Below are 19,536 nucleotides of genomic sequence, written 5' to 3' on the forward strand. Positions count from 1 at the left end.
ATTTCTTGAAGAAAATTCTTTACCTTTTAAGCCAGAAAGCAAAGTGAAAGAAGTGTTTCAGGAAAGTGTTCTTACTGCCTGAAATACACTGTGGATTTTTTGGGTGGTGTTGCTTTACTTGTTTGTTTGTTTGATGATAAACCATGATTAACAGACACCTCAATTGAACAAATTATTTCTTTATTAAATTTAACAAAAGACTTTATCAAAATTGTCTTCTTCTGTGAGAACCAAAGCATCACTGTTTCACTTTAGAAGGGTCAAGTATTATGACAGTAAAGTTGATACTAGCTGTAATTGAGACAGCTGTAAAATTGAGACTATATGTCCATTTACTGAACTTTCTTTTAAAAGATCGTTACAGTCATCTTACTTGTGGTCATGTCTGCAATCCCATGCCATTTAAACATTGTACATCCACGTTACTAGAAGTGGAAGTCATTCTGACATTTCAGAATCAGCAAGCTACATTACCATTTCTGAGACAATACTAACTTGAACAAATTTTCATAAAGGTTAATGATAGATTTTATGCCTACATGGCCATATGCAAACTAAACTGTATTATTTTCAGGCAATTATAGGATCCAGGGTCCTGTGATAAAAAGGAAAACTTGTTATTAAATGAAAAAAACTGTAAAAAATGCTCACAAAAGAATTGCAGAAATTAGTTTTGTTTTCTTATGGAAGAAAATTATGCCTCATGTATAGGTCACAAGGACTGAATGCAGCACTCCTGTGCTAGATGAAATTAACTGTACCAGGACAGGGACAGATGCACAGTGACCTCATTTCAGCTTTGGTCTATCAATGGAGCAGTGGATTGGTCAGTCTTTGCGTGAAAGGAAGAAACTTTTAAAACTTGATTGAGACTGAGGATATAATCAGCTGCTTGCATTTGGTTAGACTTACCACTGGAGTCTTTATCTTTCTGTTAAGAGGGGCAAGGCAGCCGTAATGCTTTGTTGATTAATAAAATTCCCTGGTATCACAGAAGTTGCAGCATTTCAATATTATGTCTTAGTTACCAATTTAATAATAAATTTTCTTGCTAGAATTGCTATTTTTGATATTCAAGCACTTTCATCCTCTCTAGTCCTTGAAGAGAAGCTAAATGATTTTGAATGCCTTCTCTGACTTTTACACTTTCAGCCAGAAAAGTAAAAGGAAAGTCATGTCCTCCAAGTGTTTTTTACATTTTACTACATTCCAGAAGTGGCCAAAATAAACTTAATTGAAAATTTATACAACCAATTCCAATTCATGCAGACATGGAAAATACAAGTTTAAGATAATAACTATAAATGAATAAAAGAATTACAACATAGGATTTCATCAATTTTCACAGATACAACTACAAAATCATGCTGTTGAAAGCAAACAAATAACACTACCTAAGAGCTAGGTATATGTACAGATACAAAGACCAATGTTCAGAAATGGGTATTTCTACTGATTTGTTTAAATGTAACAGAAGTAACTTACTAAAGCTGTGGTTACAGAAGTTCTGGGTGAAGTAATTACAGCAATTTGTGCTATTTCTCCTCTCATAGGGAGCTCCTAAAGTTACCAACTTTATCCACTTCAGTATGAAGTTAATTGGATAAGCAATAGCGGATTTCTCTGGCAGAATAGGAATGGCATCAATATCCACAATCATTTTGATGTCTGATCATATCAAAGTCCTAAATTATTCAAGTTACCCAATCAAAGCTGAATACTGTCCTAGATAGAGCCGCGTGCATTAAAGCTGTAAGGAGACTGTGGAAGTTTGAAACCAAATAGAAGTAATTTTCAGGGTATCTATTAATTACAGAATGCCACTTTTAAAAGAGTAAATACAGTCTCTTCTTCAACAGTTTGGAATTTTACCTGATTATTAAACCACACTTCAGTAACATGAACCATTTTGAAAAGCTTAAAACACAGGCTTTTTGGATATTTCCCATGAAAATTCTTCTCTTCCAAAGTGCCCATAGCATGCTGTTTTTTCATAGATTGGCCTCTTCAAATACAACTCCCTAAATGAAAAAAAAGAACAGTCTTACACTTAACTCTACTTCAATATGCATTATGATCTAGATATATCAAAGGGATTATCAGTATCATCTCCAGAAGATAATAAAACCTAGGTGTTATTTCTGTCCCTACATAGACTTACAGAAAGAATAATAGAGAGCTTATTATTTTAATTTTTTAAGTGTCTAGAAATAGTGAATTTTCCTCCAATGTCTAACAGACACAGTAAGTATGCATGTAGTCTTTTTAAACATTACAGTCCAGAAGGATTTTAAACAGAAAAAAGTTCAGCTATACCTGGGCAAGTATCAATTCTTGTGTGTTTTCTATTATTTCAAGTGTTATATAGAATATTTTCTAATGCTACTGTGGCATAAAGAGAATTATCTCAAAAGAAGCTGCCAAAGGTGATGATGATCTACTAAATTAAGTAACTGTGGAAGTTTAACTGCTTCTGTAGAGACACAAATTTTCTATTTAGAATAGAGCTTCACATTACATAATTATGACAAGATAAATCATAATGAAGGTGCAAGTCATGCTTATTACCTTTTAGCTTGCAAAATATAGTGGATTGCAGCTGTGATAAATTGTTAACTACAGGTATCTATATAGAAGTTTCTCCTCATTTCATGAAAGACCTGAAACATTTTCTCTGCTTGGGCCTTCTTCTGTTTGGTATTATCTTGCTTTAATTATCTTTGAAAGCACAATTAAAATACATGAATCATGCTGTAAACTGCTGGAGAGAAGATTGGTGGAGAAATGATGAAGGAAAGAAATACAAATACTGACAGGATAATCAATACACATTCTTTCAATTATGTGGACATTTATGGTGTAGAGTAGCTAAGTCTTGTTTCAAGTAATATTTTGAGCAGCATGGTCACATGCTGCAATGGCTACTGTAGGAGTCGTGTGCTTGATCCTAAGCCAAATGCCATTGAAATACGACTGCTGACTAAATTAAAGGTAACATGAACTGTGTCAATGAATAGGTGATTAAAATGGATAGCCAGCATAATTTATAGGATTTTAAATATTGTGAGGTGATGTTTAACAAGGAAATATTCATTCCACAACGCTCATGGTTTATTGTCTGCTTTCTTCCTTTCCTACTGGCCTTCGCCACTTCCAGGATTATGATAGCAGAGTTTTAAAATGCAGCATTTTTCAATACAACAAATCAAGATAAATGTCTAGAAATCACCACAAATTATTAGCAAGGAACTGCCATAATGATAAAGTTTTGATTATATTTGTGAACTGATTACACTTGGAAAACATTACTTTATGGCAATAGAACTAGCCAAAATGCCTTTCATTATCTTTGACTATTAAAGTTATAAGTCGGCTCTGCTCTCAGCATGTATTTTGCATACTCTGAGAAGGCTCAGCACATGAGAAGAATGTTGATATAGCTTGTCAGAAAAGTATTTCCTTTTCAAGGGAAAAAAAGAGACTTCCTATTCAGTAACATGTTGATATTTTTTTTCCCTCAGAGACAAATATGCTTAAGATTGTTCAAGAATATATAAAAATTAATAATTTTAGTAGCTCTGGGTTTAAACCAGAAGTGAATAATTAAAAGCATTTTCCTCAAATAATGAGATAGGTAGCATTTATATTTTAGCATTTTAGAAGAGAGCTTTTAAAATCGGCATTGCTCAAAACGAGTAAGTATGTGCACGGAGTCGAGTTCTTGCTAGTATCTATATCAGGCTTGAACACCTGCGTCAGTTTCACAGACTTAAAACAGACGAGGAACTCACTATGTGAGTTCCTTACAGGCAGAAAGAGACTGTTTCTCTCCATTACTTCAGCATTTCACAAAACATCTAAGATGTCCAGTCTATCAGGTTCGGTGAAAATCAACCAAGAGATTAGGAAATTTCTCAGGACTGAGAAGATCAACCTGTACCCTTAGAACTCAGGAAGCCATACTACAAAAAGGCAAGAAGCTCTGCTGCCTTGAAGTTTACATAAAGAATCCTATGAGTAAGTTACAAATGGGAAAAAAACAGTGAAAAAATGCTAGGGTCAAATTACAGCTCACTGGAATGTAGGTTGTTAACTGCTGATAAGTACAGGTACTGATCTGCTCCTCTCCTTCAGTCCTTTCTTCTCTCAAAGAAAAGAGTAATTCCCATGCTTCTTTAAATGTAAGGATTGTATTTCTTTAAATATTCTGCTATTTCAGGCCCAGAAATATTCCAGAAATGATGCACTGCAAAAGGCAGTGTTAATAGGTTTGCATGTCCTGTCTGATTGCACAGCAGCCTCAGTGACACTTCTGATCACACGTGAATTTTCACCTCAATAATGCTCATTTTATGGCTGTCCTTGTTCTGGTTTTTAAAGTTATACTATAGTTCAATCACAATAGTTTCATTGCAGTAGTTCAGATCTTAAGAGGGCATTTAAGAAGCATGGATTCCTTTTTAGTCAAGTTTAATTGTCTCCAAACTGTGATATGAGAGCACCAAAGCCTTTTCATTGTCTCATGAGTTGTTGCCACCTGAATATCAAAGGCACAGAGCCCAACAGTTCTTTCAGAAAGCCAGTATTTCTGTTGCCCTTCAGATAAGGCAGAGATCTGGAGCCCTACACACCCTGTAAACAGACTGGAAAGTCTAACTATGTCTAATGTTAAACTTTTAATTCTGCTTCACCAGGCACACTACCACCTGGCTAATGAATTGCAACACAGCTCACCGCCAGGGTTACTGCTAGATATACATGGTGTAATTTAGGCTGGTCTTACTTATTCAGTGTACTTTGTGACCTGATTTATCAATTGGCTCTTGCGTGCTGTATTGGGCGCATGAATGAGGGAAGAGCAGAAATTACATCAATTAGAGATTTATGATGAGGTGACTTTCTTGTGGTTATAAGCCAGATAACTAAGCTGTACGAGAGAGCATTAAACATATTATTTCATATAGGAAATACTAACATCACACAAACATTTTGATAGCTCCAAGGCACAGATCAAAGCTTTTCTGGACAACTTCAAGCAGCTCTTCTTCAGATCTGTCTGATGTTCCTTAATGGAACACTGAGATGGCAAGAGGGTGTGAGACCAATAGCATATGGTAGTTGTAGAACACAAGCATATAACCCAAATACAATTAATACAGTCCTTCATGCTATTTGCTTAAGAGAAAGGAAAGGTTTATCACATGTTTCAAGGTAGAGTTTATTAACTTTCTGTTGCCGTAAGGAAAGTCAGGAAATACCTTTTTGCTATTTGTCTTTTATCTTAGAAAATTGTGTTTTGCTCAGAACCTGGTCAAATATCAGACATAGGTGACATTCCTTTAAAACAAAAGAGGTACTTTCTGTCATCCTTAGCTACTGCCATTCTTCATCTTTCAGTTTCAGCTAGACACAAGGATTTCATGCCTTAAAGACTCTGAATTCTACAAATATTTATGTCTTGATTTTGGTTTTTTTCATTAATTTTGGTTTTTTTAGAAGCCATTCTAATCGTCACTATCTTCCCTTTAGCCAGTTATGAGATTATGGCATGTTTGCCATTAACCGATTCTTTATAACACTAAATAATATTGTGTTACATACAATAACATTGTGTTATATACATTGTGTTATATACAAATAATATTGTGTTAATATACATCTAATTAGACTGCAGTTACCTCTATTATCGATTTTTTCCCTTTTGTTGTGAGAGATGGTTAGCATGAAAACAATATCCATAGGAGACCCAGCTCAGTTGTCAGCTTCAGTGAAGCCTGGCAAGGTCTCAGTGTAGCACACAGACTGTAGGCTGAAATCACTTTTGCATTTCCACTTGACACATTTTTCCTTTTGTTAATCTTTAATGCAGCCTTCAAGACTTCAAAGGACATTGGCCTTTCTGGTCTTCCATCTTCCCATCTTATCTTCATTGCTAGTATCTGAGATCTCCACAATTTGCTGTTAAAAAGATCGCTCTTTCGTGTATAGAGACAGGTTCTGGTATTTAAGAAGGGTCTTTGAGAATTACTGGAATAACAACATTCCCACCTAACTCAAAAATCAGTGATGTGGATGTTCAAAAAAACTCTCAAAATGTGCATATGAAGACATCAGAAGTTTGTCCTCTTTCCCTCCGAAAAAGAAAAAAAAAAATCAACAATTTGCTAACCGAAAGTCATTTGTGTTTGGTTTACTCCAAATCTACCATTTACTTGACTAACTGCAAACTATCAGGTGTCAAATACATGCACAACATCTGGAGCAAGAAGGCTTGTTGCTAATTGGGATGTCTGGATGCTGTGCTGTTGATCATAATCACATCCAGTGGGCTTCTCCTCTATTCCATAGAGAAAGCAAAAAGTTTTGAACAGACCACTGCAGCAAAAAATTGGCCCAACTGCTGCTACATTTAACCTACATAGGAAATACTATTACCTAGGACATAGCAGAATAAGTATTTGTATAAACTGGTATTGCAAATTGCCTAGGCAAATGTCATTGTTTAAGTCACAGTCTGTTCATGTGCAAGTGTCAAGGTGTCAGTAAAATATCCTTTCTACTTCTTTCACTTAGTTAGGAAAAAAATTCATGCACAAGGAAGTACATTGGTTTTTGTCTGAGCATATAAGATTAATGAAAGTTGTTCTTGTCTTAAACTCTACAACAGTAGAATTTTGCTTTTAGTCAAATTTGCTTTTTAGTCCTATACCTTTTTAGTCCTCTACCAGAGGAGAATATTAAGAACAAATTGAGGTAATTTCAAGTGCATCTTAAAATAAAACATTAGTTACAACCAATATGACAATATTGTAAATTGCAAGTTGAACAGCTGCATCTAGGAAGCGCTCTCATAACTGTAAAGTGCTGTGCAGCCCAGGTTGGGGTGTGCAGATGTGTGTAGAACACCGAAAATGCAAGGATGATGCAAAGAAGTACCTAGACCTGGGATGACAAAGGAGTTGGAGAAAGAACATTACTGAGAACACAGTCTTTGTTTCAGGACCATCCTGGCCTGTGTCATCTTTGGCTTCCCTCATAAGGCTCTTAAAAAATTTCCGGAGCCCCATTATACTATGAGAAAATATTTTCTGAAATTGGAGGCTGTGATAGTGGTATGTACTCTGGGACAGAATTTGTGTTCCAGAATTTGGTGTATTACTTTTCAGTTGCTCTTACCTGCATTAATTATCTTCTACAGAGAACCACTTTCACCAGAGATTTTGCAATCCTTTTGCAATCCAAGTGAGCTGCACAATGATCAACTTCGGAGGGATCTTTTCCAAAGAATGCACCTCCACCATGGGCTCCCCAGCCCTCAACAATCCTCTTCTGCCTAGTCAGTCTAGCATCAGCCTGAAGGACAAATAACTAAATTTATTCACAAGACACAATAGCTCTTCCAATTCCATATTAAGTTATTGAGTACAGCTTTCTTTAGTATTTGCCATGTATATGACACTGTTCACAGTGTTCACATTCCAATGCAACTGCTTAATGAAAGAGTTTACTAGATGGCTGGAGTACTCTTCAGAAATATACTAAGCCATCTGTGCTGCAGTCACTTTTGAAAGCCTTCGACAGTGCAGCACAACTGTAAACATGACAAAAAGAATGTTCCCTTCAAATCAGCAATTATGAAATGTTCTCTCTGGGTTACTGGTCAGTCTTTACTCAGCAGCACTTTGATGAAGGCAGAGAAGTTAGACAAAAACAGATCACATACAATCTAAAAGGTTAACAAGCTTCACCCAGATACACATACTAAATGGGAAGCAGGGGCTTCACAGAACTGCAGCTCAATGTTGTCAGCACAAGAGTACTGAGAAATTCTAGTTCAGTTCACACTAATGGTTCAGTGATGACACAAGTGATACTATACTTCCTTCTTCCTTCCTATGCCCTGATAATGGTCCCAAATCCTTGCATAGATTTTGTCTGCCTCCTATAATTTTATGAGTTGATCCAACTTACTCAGCCAAGAGAGATATACTGCCTCTCTGCCAGATTAGTAAAGCTGGTGACTACATGCTGATAATTGAACTTCAGAGTGCTGAGAAATTCCATCATGAAAGAGGATAAATGGCATTAATCCACTGTTTTTAAACCTCCAAATAAGTAACATGGGAGAACAGTCAACATTTATTTCTCTATTGAAGTACTATCTCTTCATTATCCCAGTGTGATTAAAAGCACACCTTCTGGTTTTAATCCTTTTGAACTCTTTACACAAACTAGACAGTTTTGTGTAAAGTGACTTTTTACAATTTCATAGCAGTGGCTTTCTTACCCAGCGCAACACCTGGAAAGCAGAGCATATGTCAAATTCTAATGACTATTGATATTTAGTATGTTAAGTCTCCCTTGAAATTTGTTCAGCTTTGTGAATAATTTCAGTGTAGATACCAGATTGATTGTTATTTCTGATTTTGATTTTTATTGTGGAAGTGAAGAGATATTTCCATCCAGCCATTTTAGTACATAACTTAGAATTCAGTTTTCCTTATTAAAATACTTTCTGGAAGCAAGACAAAGATCCAGGAATGTGTATATGTGGCTCTCCAAGCAGGTATAGGTGACAGCCATCCAGTAGGAAAGCTCCAGTAGAAATAACTGAAGCTTCCTTAAAAATACAAAGATTTTTTGGTTAAAGGTATACCATTCCATTGCACTACTGTTCAAGAGGACATTTACAAGCCTGTGGTAGAGTCCAAGTCTTCATAGTTATTTATCAAAGTACCATACCTTAGGACCACCTTCTACAAACTTTTCACTTAGAAGGAGATGATAAATGGTGCCCTCATCAAAATCTTTCTTTGGAATCAGAGAATGTTTTTAACAACTTTCTCCATCAGCTCATTCTGTAGTTGTTGTAGCTGTATGTCCAGTGCATGAGTGCACTTAAATGGGTTCCAGTGCACCATTATATTCCTTGTTCTCCATTGTGACCTAGCGAGGAAAAGAAAATGGATGATGAACACTCAGTGCCAAAAGAACCTGTCTGAAAGCTGGAAATGAACCTCACTTATTTTCCGCAGCTAAAGGTAAACAGATGAAGGAAAATGGAATGAAAAATGATGGATTGTTGTCAATGCTTAAACTCACTGTAGGAAAGTAAAAACTACATGTACTGCCACAGAGAAGTAAAATAACAAGAAGAAAGCTACAAAATCCCATGGCTTTAGCAGTTGATGCTAATCGATCTGGTTTGCTATGTTAACAAACTTCAAATCACAATTTAGCAAAGATTTAGATTAGCCAAGTAAAGCCAAAACAAATTTTGGAGAGCCCCACTAAAATGAACAATTGTAGACCATATGATAGGCTGTATCCTTTGGTCCCATCTACATGGTTTTTATGTACACGCATGTATAAACTAGCATTGCTCCATCCTTAGTATCCATTCTATTATAGACCAAAGTGGCTCCTCTACTTTCCTACTCTTCAAGCATATTTGAATAGATACATCATAAATCAGCCTGTTGACATGTTCTGCATGTTGACATGTTCTCCTAACAAGAGGCACAATCCATGTTGTATAGCAAAAACAGCAGCAGTATAACTCAGTGCACTTGATCCACACTAAATAACAGAAATTAAGACTAAGACACTTTGTTGTACTGGAAACACCACATGTATGCTTTGCCTTTTCTGTCCTGCAGGTTTCACAGCTGAGAGAATAGAGAATTTACTGTCTTTGAAACAGCCAAAGTGCTGCTCTTACAGTAGGCTCATTGAATAATCCACAGAGCACAACAACACAGCTGTCAGCAGCTGGTAATCATTTAGAAAAAACCCCAAACCTGATTCTTGGTAGTTTGTTAATGTACCATAGCTCCAGTGGAAAAAATACAAGTATTGTTTTGAAGAGACCTAATGAGACACTGATAAAACAGTTGAAACAAACATATGTGCTATATACAACGATACCTTATGAAACTCAAGTCACCTTGGAACATGAGAATGACAGCACCATTTTCCACAAACATAAATTCTAATATAGTAGCAGACAGGGTAAATTATTTCTGTTGCTTCTCACCCTTACAGCTGATGCATTTGTTACAAACCCGTGTTTCCCTGTCTTGTCTGACCCAGAGCCAGGTACCACTCTGTTCCAGAGTGCTCCTCTGTGCCAGGAGGACTGTTAAGGGCATACATTCCTCAGTTTCTTCAGTGGCATAGCCAAACATCCATCCCTGCATTAAAAATTGGGGAGCTGCATTGAAAAACGAGGAACTAAGCCACCCATTTCCATTTCCCTTTGCATTCTGCACCTGTCTTTGTTTCATAGTACTTCAGAATCACCCAGGCTTAGCAAGAGACAGCAGTAACATGCAGAGTTAATAACCTTCACGTACAACCAGCCTGAAATAACATTTATGTGCAAAAATTACAGCCACAACAGGACTGGTTCCCAAGAATGGCTCTGCCTTACACATCCATAAGAACCCACTGCAAAGGCTTCAATTATATAAAGCTCATCAAGACTGCTCAGTCTTCTCCCCACATATGATTTTTTGCCATAAAAATTGTTGCCAGGCTGAAGGACTTGAAAGATTAGAAACTTACTGGCTGACAAAACCTTAATTGTGGCTCAATCCTGTTAAGGCCACTGAATATGGGGAAAGCCACTTTCCTTGGAACTGGTGAAGGCTGTGTTCGAACTTCTGGTGATTAAGAGAGTGCACAGTGATTAAGGAGTGCTTAACTCCTGATTCTTGCAATTTGCACAATAGTTTTTAAGGAAAGGCTCCTGTCAATTGTAATTGTAACTGCTTGTGCTTAAACTAGATTTGAATAAGTGCCTGGAATTACCTGATCCCTTGCTCCACTGTCATCCTCAGCCTTGCCATGGGAGATAGTTTACTTGATTTCTTTACATTGTTGTTCTAGGGCCACTAAAATTGTGCAAGTCTTAAAGTCCAGTCTTACTGCAAAGTTAGTTCATACATTCCTGAGAGTTCACAAAAAGCTAGTGAAGTTTTTAAGGACTATCTAGTTATCGTGGCTAAAACTTTTAAAATTCTGTGCATGTAAGCTTCCTATACTACATTTTTTTTGTTGCTATCAGAAGCAGACAATCAGCACATTTATTCAACAGTTTCAGGATGTGGGTAGGGTAGTGCTATTAAGTCAAACTTGAATTCTTGAAACTGATAGGATATATGCAATCCTACAAGCTACCCTGCCAAAGCTCGTTATGCTTATTTTGATATTGCTCATTGCAATATTGCTTATTTTGACTAGGGTTAAAACCCTTTGGGTTTTAAACCTGGGAGAGGAGTGTGGAAAATGTTACCAGAAACGTTACCAGAAACTACATTCTTGTAGTATGTTCCAGGATTTAATTGAATTAGAAGAAAAAGTATACATCATACATGACAAAAGAAGACTGAAGAGGAGTAGTGATGTAAGTAAGTAGTTCAGCTACTGAAAGGAAACTCCTTTGGGATACATGTAAAGAACACATAAAAAACTCCTTTGGTATGAGCTTCCAGTGTCACAGGCTTGTGCATCCCAAGGACAAGGAACATCAGTGTTAAAATTTTCATTGTACAAACCTACAGATGTAACCACCTTCTGACATTTGTCTGAATACTAGCTCTTCTGCATCAGAAAAGCAAGAGATACCTGACACTTTGAAGAATAAGTCCTTTACAAGTGTGCCACCTTAAAATAGCTCCTTCAAAATCATCAGTGAGAAATATGGATCAACAACAGTTGTGAGTCTTCTCCCAGGCCCCTATACACACTTCATTTTATTCTTCAGAAGACCATAAAATCATGACTTCAGCCACATGCAGAACAGATCCATGAATGAACACACGTAGGATCGCATCAGAGAATAACACAATATTCTGAACTGGAAGTGATCCACAAGGATCATCAAGTCCAGTTCCTAAGTGAATGGCCCATACATCCATACATCCACAATCAGTATTATCAGCACCATGCATCTCACTCACCTGTGGAAGTAATCACATTCTATTCTCTTAAGGGTCCAACTACAATTTGTTGATAAACTACTGTAGCCTGAGATGTCATCTCTCCACAGAACAAAATCATTCCAGGTTTTGTCACACACTCTGGGGAAAATATGTCAGTAAAATGTCAGAATTTTACTTACACTATTTTACATTTAAACAGAGAGATCCTAAAGATGATTCTGTGAACAAAGGATTAATCACAGGGGAAATTCTATGTAAAGCCTTAGTACACTTATGGGTCTTTGTGCAACAGCTCTTCCCTTCAGCTGATATGAACATTTAAAAGCCTGAATACATTTGGGGCCCATAACAGACAATTAACCTCTCTTAACATTGGCTAGAAGCAAATGCCTATAAGAGCAGATTAAGTATGTAGGGCTGCTTCTCCAAATACAAGAATTTCAGCTCAGTGTCCTCCTTAAGCCAAAGGAACATAATATATTAACAGATGGTATTACCAGTCTTCAATATATTCAATACTTTTTTATTATAGTACAGTACAGTTGTCTTTGGCAACCACAAAAACTTTTAGCTTTGACAAGGTCCTGGAGCAGCTTCTTTAGAGATTTTGTGCAGAATCATTTAATATTTTATTTTGTTGTTTGTTTCAAGAGTTCATCTGGTCTGCAAACTTTTCTGTTTTATGTAAAAACATAAAGCAGAAATCACAAAAATAATTAGTACAACAATATAATCTACTAGATCTATGTAATCATGTCACACTTGTTTCTCACATCTCTCACACACATTTTCCTTAACATTTTTGTAGCATTGTTCTGTTACCATTTTCAACTTTTGAGCAGATTTAGAAGCATTGAAATACAAGCTTCATCAAGTCTAACACATGTGCTAAACCCTCTCCTCACATCTCATTGCTCAAATCTGTGCACCAAGAATCATGAGAGGTTCCAGATGAAAAATACTAGATCATTATGTTTATGAGATGCAGCTAGTCCTCTGTGCTGTAACAATGGCCTTGGTGGTTTGTTCTAGAAATTAAATCACTGCATTTGGAAAGCTGTTTAGGTACATTCCCTTTCTGTGTCCGTGTTTTTGTGGCAATCCAGCTTATTCCAATTTGGTAACATGTTCACAGCTCTATTGCTAATGACAACACCCATGCATAGTCCTAATGGAAAGCCACACAAAATAGCAAGCCACTGATCAGAATCACATTCAAATGATCTTATCCTCCTGTGAACAAAGGGGATCACCCTAATTACTATGTGAAAACAGGCACTTTGTGCAAAGTATCTTTCCACACTTTACTTTTTCCTGATTTTTGTAGATTCCTCAGCAACATCCACCCTGACAACCCAACTTTTCCATGATACCAACTAGCATACTTCTTACATTTTATAATTTTTAATTTGCACTGGACTACTATTTCTTTCCTTTATTCTGTTCATTTTTTTCAGCTTTTTTCCTGCTTTTCCTTCCCTTCTGAATCAGAGTGCCACAGCTGAGCTCTTTACTGACTGTGGAAGTCTTGATTGGCAGCTAGCTACTGGAGGAATTTTGGAACAGAAGGCATTATACCAACATTGATTACATGTTGTATTTCATTAATCTGTTTTTCTATCTGTATTGTACTTACCATAGACAACCTTAGCATCTGGATCAGTTCTGAGGTGAGCATTTGAGATAAGGCTGAGAACAGCCTCACTTATATGATCACATAGCATATCTAGAAGATAAAAATAAGACAGATATCACGTTTCTTTTTTGTTATTTAAAAAAAATGGATTTCTTAATAAATTATAATTTCCAATGGTGTAGAGACTTCTGGTTTTTGGGTAGCTGCCAAGAAGCAATTTTATCAACTTCGATTCTGAAAGGTACATCTTACTCTGTTTTCACTCCTTTCCTCAAGTCAGTTCTAATATTTTACCATCACCTGCACAGGCCAGCAGCCTCCTTGATGAAAAATCCTGCAAAGGTATCTGAAACAATCAGGATAATTTCAGGATGATAAAATACTCCTGCAGTAATTTTGGAAGAAGTATTTAAGCTAAGACCTTTCTTTAGTAGTTTTGCATTCTTCTCCTCTTTTGTTTTAAACTTTGTGTTGCATTTTCTGTGTGTATTACCTGTTTTGATCCTCATCTTATAGCTGCCAGAGGCATGTACTTATGCAAGTGTTTATACCTTCCCTACATGCAGTGTGGACCTGAAATATCATGTGTCACTTTTTTTGGAAGAGAAGAGGAATTGTTATCCTTACAAAAGGGTACTTCATATTGAAGTCTGCTCCTGCAATTGTGCACTGCTATCTGGCTCATTCAGGTTCAGAAAAGCTTCTGCAAACATTCTTTCAGGGTCAAGCATTGGTCCCTTGCAAGTTTTTTGCAGTTATATTTCTGAAGTGTAGGTCTTTCTGTTTCATTAAAAAAGCACTGGAGAAAAGAAGTTTTACCTGTACTGTCTTTAGTGCATATTACCTATTTTCCACAAAAGGCCTGAGTATGTCAAATGCATTTGTTTGTTAAAAGTTAATGAACAATTTAGAGGGCAAATTGGTATTGTCTCATCAGGATAACTGAACCAGTGTAAGCAACCCATGTTATTACTCAAAACTACAAGTTGAGAGAGGTAGCATATCTGCAAACCAACATGAGGAATATGAATTAATTTTCACCCACCATCATTACAAAAAAAGCTATCCAAAATATGTTCAGCCACACAGATACACCACTGGAGCTACAAGACCATCTGTACTGAGCCAGGTGCACAGAGTGTTTGTAACAGTCTATGTAATTATACACATAGTTGCCAATTAAAAACAGTATCTCTTGAGGGCCCACAGAAAAAAATTAATGAAGAAGCATAACTGAATGTCCCCTTAAACTACTTATTTACTTTTACAGATAATCTGGCCTGGAAGCACACGAACATCAGGATGAAACTGTAAGTCAAGAGTAGAGCTATTTTGTACTCCAGAAGATCTGTAAATCAATGTAGGATTTAAGTACAAACAGAATTTTAGAATGATAACTGTAATTATCTTTCATCACAATCTAAAAGCAAGGAAAAGGGAGAAATGCTAGCAGGTAGTTTTGATGAACCATCAATACCACCACACTCAAATACAAATTATAACCAAAAGCAAAGCTTGAGTGCTAAAAATACACAACGCCCTTTTATTCACACAGGCTACAGTGGTCTCAATGTCATCATGAGATTTCCTTGTGGAAGTGCAAAAGTTGCTTCTTCACTGACATAATTTTCATAACATGAATCAGCAAATTCTGTACTTCTTATGTTCTATTTCTAGCATTTTCCCCAAACAAGCCAAAGGTAAACATCTCACTGCATTTCTTGCACAGTCCAACAATTTAGAGGCTTGGAAACAAGCAAAACAAAAACCCCACCTTCTTGATAATTGTAAATGCTGTCTTCAGCTCATTATGCTGCATTATTTCCCACCTTAAGCATTATCTTCCTGAAATTTACTACAACTCAAAGGTCAAGAATTCTGATCAGTTCCATGAGTTATACTTCACCTTCACTGATAAAAATTGACCACTTCTTGAAGACACAAGGACATAAGATGAAAGGCAGAAACAATATGTGGTCATAATTTCAGACCCAGACGTCATTTGTGCAAGCAAGCGTAAAATCAGGAATGTCACATCACCTGGCCAGTTTGATACCCTGAGGTAAACTGAGTTCTGAAGTCTGAGAAACTCATTCATACCAAAGGCTCAAGCAGGAACAGCTCAACCTTTAACCACTGGTAAGCTTTATTGCCTATGTGCACCATTACAACATGCAGTGCACTGTTTTACAGTGAACAAGCGGTGGTTCAAGATATGGTGCCATAAGCTGCAGAGCTCTCAGAGCTGTCAGGCTGTTCATTAGGGGCAGGGCAGACAGGCTAGTATAACTGGTCTCACAATGTACCATTCCCTCTAATGAGCAAAAATACAGATACACACAAAAACCCACTGCAAACCCTTGGTGTTTGACACCACCCTCTATTCATCACTTTTTTTTTTGTTTTATTCTACTGTGGAAAAAGTAAGAGGTAGTGTTAGTTTTACCCTTGACATTAAAATGCTTCATTTGAAAGTATTACCTTTACTGTAAATTTGAGTCATTACCATGTGTCTTGAAGGTCCAAACTTCTTTCAGTGACTCAATTACCCTTGCTTCTAAATAAATACTATTGCAAACAAAGCTATATGACAGATAGCTGAATTTAGTGACCAATTAGAGCTGAAGAACTATCTTGCAGTTCAAGATTTGGAAAATACAATGGTTCATACATCCTAAACTTGTCTTAAACTTGTGTTACCAAAAACAATGTGACAAATAGACATATGCAGTATTACAGCAGTATCTGGAATGCAGCTCTGATCCAAATTAATGTTTAATATTCCAAACATTTCAGAGAATCAAAGTTGAAAGATCACCTATAATATACATGCGCATAAAGCACTAAATTTTTTCATTACAGAGTTTTAAAAAACAAAATCACAATACTAGTATACATGGCAGCTCCACTCCTACCTGTGTTCTGATTCATGCTTCTCTCAAGCAAAAGTTTAAAGTTTCCTATGTCAGATTATATTGTATGCTAAACAAATAAGACAAATACTAGTCAAGCAAACAAAGACACTAATCCAAATCTATTCAAAATAATTAATTTGTTTTTTCTTTTATTCATTGGGGGGGGGAATCACTGAACTTTCATCAGATAGCATTCTGATGAGCATTGTGATCATCAAAAAAAGCAAAGATACAATCAGCATTTTTACTTACCCAAATGTCCTCCAGCAACAGATTCTGAGGTTAAAAGAAACAGTTTTTCTTTTTTTGACATGTTTTGGTATCTTTAGCAAGTCTGCAAATGAGAAGAACCAAAGCAACTGGACGACAGAAGAAACACAGGCAGAAGGTGAAGTGGAAAGGTTAATGTCTTAATGCAAACAGCTGATGTCATTGCTCCTCCCCGCTTGTTCCCCAAAGGTTCCACAGGTAAGACTGATCTGTGTGGCTTTTACTGCTACAGAGACTGCTTTCCTAAGACTCCAGTGAGGGTAACCTCCTAAACTGTGCAGAAGTGTATCATTATGAAAGAAATGTAAACACAGCTAATCCAAAGTTTAGTGACCTTGAAGACTTCCTGAGCCTCCATTATTACTCTTTACGCTAAGTGCTAACTAAAGAGCATTTAAAGATATTAACAGAGAAAACAGATTTTATTTGAATTTGTAGGGGTAAATGATGTTTTCAACTAGGTATCCATACTTCTTACTCAGCTGAAGTAGTTAACTGTGCAGAAATGTATCTCTCTTTATGTGAGAACAAATATTCATAACAACTTCTGACAGAAGAACTGCTCCCTCCTTCCACAATACTGTGGCTAAGTCAGGAGCTGTAGAACAACAAAACAGCATGCTCTGCAGACACAGGATGAAGAAGCGGGTTCATTCTAAGTTCATTACCTTGAATTCTGAAACTGAAAGCTATACCCTAGCTCAATAAATTTTTTTATTTGTTAATGGTCAGGCTCTCATAATTCGTTTTAAAGACTCATCATACTTTTTGTCTCAATGGACAGAGACTAGCAGAAAGCAGATAGACTGAAGTATCCAAACTAAACAAAGAAGTGCTATCTCTTTGGAAGCACTGTTTCCCTTTGGCTTGTTTCAGAACACAAGGCAAGGAGACACCAAAGCAGCTGAATACAGCAGTGTCAAAAAGCTGCCTATGGGTAACAACAGTTGTGTCTGGTCTTAAAAACCCTTGTCTTCTGAGCATCTCTACACTGCTGCTATACATCATGGTGAGCTCAGTTTCTCTAAATCATTTGTTACTTCTGAAAATGTTGCTCCAAAACCTAAGCATGTTATACAGCAGCAAGAGTGGTACTGAAATGCAGGGGCAATTTTACTGACAACAGAAGGATTTACACCTGTCCATCACAAGTAAACTACATTGCTTACCAGGCCACCACCAAACATCTTACAAGAGATGTCTGTTCATTCTGAAATCTTCAGTGCTAGGAAGAGGCACAGCTTCACTTCAGGAGACTTCCCAGTAGTGAGGTAATAAAATCAGTAATGAAGGCAGAGCACTAAAACAAATGAGACAAAGCCAACCCTCAAAAAAATAAAGCAAAATTATACATCATCTGCAATGACTGGAGGACAGCCTAACAGCAGCAACACAAGTGATAGCTATAGGCCAGTGCTGCAATAGGCCAGTCACTAACAGTGAAAACCATCCCTCTGGAAAGTGATAAGTGGATCAGGACAACTGTGGTGGGTGAGAGGCTGGACATAACCCAGCCATGGGCACTCCCAGCCCAGAAACCAAACGTGTCCTGGGCTGCATCCAAAGCAGTGTGGGCAGCAGGGGAGGGAGGGGATTCTGCCCCTCTGCTCTGCTCTGTGAGACCCCAGCTGGAACTCTGCATACAGCTCTGGGGTCCCAGCACAGGAAAGACATGGAACTGCTGGAGGGAGTTCAGAATAGGGACACCAAGGTGACGAGAGGGATAGCGCATCTCTCCTATGAGAAAAGGAAGTTCTTCCTCATACTCAGGTGCAGTTTTTCTACTTGCTGGCTCTCATCTTATTGCTTGGCACCACAGAAAATTGGGAAGGTTAAGCCTGGAAAAGAGAAGGCAGACTTCCAGTATCTGAAGGGAGACTACAAGAAAGATGGAGACTTTGGGCAAGAGCACATAGCGACAGGTCAAGAGTCAAAATCTCTAAGCCGAAGAACGGGTAGGTTCAGGTTTGATACAAGGAAGAAGTTCTTACTATAAAGGTGGTGAAGCACAGGAACAGGTTGCCCAGAGAAGCTGTGAACACCTCATCCCCGAAATGTTCAACACCAGGTTGGATGGGGCTTTGAGCAACTGGTCTAGTGAAAGGTGTCCCTGCCCACTGCAGTCAATCTTTAGTGTCCCTTCCAACCCAAGCCATTGGGTGCAAATGCTTTGCACAAGTCCAGGTAGATTATGTCAGCTCTAGCTCTCCCCTCACCCCTCACCTCTATAACTCCATTGCAAAAGGCCACCACAGGTCAGCTATTATTTGCCCTCAATAAAGCCACATTGGCTATCACTAACCACTTCCTTATTTTCCGTATGCCTTACTATATTTTCCATGGGGATTTCACCAGGCACAGAGGTGAGACTGATTAGCCTGTAGTTCCACAGGTCTTCATTTCACAAGATCACAGAATTACAAAATGGCTAAGGTTGGGAGGAATCACAGCAGGTCATTTGCTCAAGCAGCCTCTTGCTCAAGCAGGGGTATTCTGCTATTCCATGGCACAGGATTGCATCCAGACGCTTCTTGAGTATCTTCACTGAGGGACACCCAACAACCTCTCTGAGCAAACTGCTCCTGTGTGTGATCACCCACACAGTAAAGTTCTTCCTCATACTCAGGTGCAGTTTTTCTACTTGCTGGCTCTCATCTCATTGCTTGGCACCTCAAAGAGCCCATGTCCATCTTCTTGGCACCAACCCATTAGATATTTATAGACACTCCTGAGGTCCCCCTCTCAGTTGCATCTTCTCAAGGCTGAGTAG

At 37.6% G+C, this 19,536-nt stretch overlaps 1 long non-coding RNA gene across 4 annotated transcripts; it reads right to left on the bottom strand.

The window, feature by feature from the left end:
* Nucleotides 1-163: 163 nt before the first annotated feature.
* On the bottom strand, nucleotides 164-16,903 carry LOC130265395 (uncharacterized). 4 transcript variants are annotated; one of them, XR_008842605.1, is made up of 8 exons: nucleotides 16,749-16,903; nucleotides 13,582-13,671; nucleotides 11,964-12,083; nucleotides 8,743-8,946; nucleotides 7,177-7,353; nucleotides 5,679-6,337; nucleotides 1,486-2,021; nucleotides 164-595 (listed from the first exon to the last, which is right to left on the bottom strand). It is a non-coding gene; the product is annotated as an uncharacterized LOC130265395 (long non-coding RNA). The 4 variants fall into 4 exon arrangements; XR_008842603.1 differs by having other exon boundaries at nucleotides 164-2,021; nucleotides 5,679-6,125; nucleotides 16,749-16,902; XR_008842604.1 differs by having other exon boundaries at nucleotides 164-2,021; nucleotides 5,679-6,131; nucleotides 16,749-16,902.
* Nucleotides 16,904-19,536: the final 2,633 nt, after the last annotated feature.

The sequence above is a fragment of the Oenanthe melanoleuca genome, chromosome Z (genome assembly GCF_029582105.1).
Source record: "Oenanthe melanoleuca isolate GR-GAL-2019-014 chromosome Z, OMel1.0, whole genome shotgun sequence".
Taxonomy (NCBI): domain Eukaryota; kingdom Metazoa; phylum Chordata; class Aves; order Passeriformes; family Muscicapidae; genus Oenanthe; species Oenanthe melanoleuca.